This window comes from Arachis ipaensis, chromosome B09 (genome assembly GCF_000816755.2).
Source record: "Arachis ipaensis cultivar K30076 chromosome B09, Araip1.1, whole genome shotgun sequence".
Lineage (NCBI taxonomy): Eukaryota > Viridiplantae > Streptophyta > Magnoliopsida > Fabales > Fabaceae > Arachis > Arachis ipaensis.
This window is the reverse complement of record NC_029793.2, coordinates 146,798,713-146,799,113: the sequence shown is the minus strand read 5'-3', so window position 1 is coordinate 146,799,113 and position 401 is coordinate 146,798,713.

Here is a 401-nt window from a genome sequence, read left to right as displayed (position 1 = left end):
AAAATTATTTTAACAATTTGTTCTAAAAATTAGGTTGATAGTTATATGATAATATGTACTTTTTTGTGATGTAAGAAAGAATGAAACACAGCAAAAAAGAAAACTATAATAAAAAAATGTACCCAAACTCCCAAAGCATATCATGTAAATCTACTTGTTTCACTTGGTTCATAATTTGTTATTCAAATAAATTTTTTTTGTTACATTTATTTATCATTCTTATATATCTATTTAAAAATTGAATATAAAATCTTAATTGTATTCTTCATACAATTAAAACACGATAAAGAATAACTTTTTAACATAAATAATTTAAGTTTAATACTACCGGTATAAATAATTAAAAAGATAAATATTATAAATTGGGTGAAATAATAATTTTATTGAGATATCAGATCATA